The 1537-nt window shown below is 37.5% G+C and overlaps 1 long non-coding RNA gene across 1 annotated transcript; it reads left to right on the forward strand.

Moving 5' to 3' along the window:
• Positions 1 to 202: 202 nt before the first annotated feature.
• On the forward strand, positions 203 to 1056 carry LOC137645660 (uncharacterized). Its single transcript, XR_011045331.1, has 2 exons — positions 203 to 648; positions 754 to 1056. It is a non-coding gene; the product is annotated as an uncharacterized lncRNA (long non-coding RNA).
• The last annotated feature ends 481 nt before the right edge of the window (positions 1057 to 1537 follow it).

Here is a 1537-nt window from a genome sequence, read left to right on the forward strand (position 1 = left end):
GTCCACCTGATGAAGAAACAGTACATGTACAAGACATTTCATATTTTCACATGGCGACAGGAAAGACTAGTAATTATTAAGAATTTGGTATTTTCAATTGCCCTACTCTTGGTACCATCAAACTGTCTTTCCTGCCGTCCAGTCTTTAAAGATGGATAGTTTGCTAACTCCTCCTCCTTCCATATGCTTCACTCGAGCGAAAACGACGACGAGGAGGCAGGCAGCCCGGCCGTCCGACAGTGTCAGAGACAGAGACACAGAGACCTCACTCACCTGGAAAGGTTTCCACATTTTTGATTTGTCCGACATGCCTTTCTTAGGCTAAAGGCTATTATTGGGATCCCTGGTCTACGTCACCCTCTTGTGAAAATCTGCCAAAATCCATCTGCAACGCCTTTGTGCATGGTTCGACAATGGTGAGTACCAAGAATATATAGGGCTTATTTTTAAGGTTATCATTGCGAACTCTCATTGCCTTGTGTTGCCTATTTCAAGTTTTTCCTGTCTGTCATTTTTAACCTTATGAAGATTAGTAATAGATTTTTGTGGTCAATGTTTTATATATCGTATTCTCTTGTCCTTTCAGGTGATTTAGCTCTCGGACTAGTAACTCTAGCTTATTTATAAATTCACGTTCTTAACACTTGGGTAAGAGAATCGTCAAATACATTGTTTCGAATGGTTATATTTATGACGAATTGTCTCCCATATTACGACCGAGCAAATTTATATTAGGTTTACCGTTCATTTCAGGAAGGTGTTCGGTTTCGATGTATCGGCCCTTTTATTTCCTTCCTGATACTAATGTAAACCTCAGTTGCTCAATTGTAAGGTAATTTTAAGTGGGTTATTATTCCGATGGGTATATTCTTCTATATAAATGACCATGACTTTTAGATACTAATCTTCTTGAATATTTCTTTACAGACAGCGAGCGAAGCAGAACGAAGGAAACGCCCTACGATTTACGTGAATTGCCTTGTTCTCCAACCAACTGTTTAACTCCGTTACTACGTTATTTTAAAGGCTTATTTATGTAATAAATATCATATTTAATTACATTTTTCCTTCCAACCTTTATTACAAACCACAGATTTTTATGGTGTTCTGCTTATGGCGCCCAACGTGGGGCAACACAATGAAAGGTGCTTAATGATGGTGCAGATGATCCAGTAGAGAATTGACCACGACCGGGGCTCCCAGTAGTCTCATATTTCTATTTGCAGGACTTTGACATTTTCCTTTCCAGGATATTAACATTTCATTTAAATAAATATATTTTTCCTTTTCAAAAAGTTAACATTTTATTATTTTGCATTTGTTATACGTTTGTTATAATGGCTAACTTACAGGTACTGATTGGACAACGAAAAGTCATTCGGAGAAAAGTCACAGAACAATTCAATAGGTCTGACACCTATTCTGCCCTTACACAAGAAGAAAAGTTAGCTATTAAAGGTCTTCTTGTTAATTATAGAAACAAGCTGTCAGAGCTAGATGATCATATCCTCTTGAAGAAATTTCCTGACGTATCTGA

This window comes from Palaemon carinicauda, chromosome 1 (genome assembly GCF_036898095.1).
Source record: "Palaemon carinicauda isolate YSFRI2023 chromosome 1, ASM3689809v2, whole genome shotgun sequence".
Classification (NCBI taxonomy): Eukaryota; Metazoa; Arthropoda; class Malacostraca; order Decapoda; family Palaemonidae; genus Palaemon; species Palaemon carinicauda.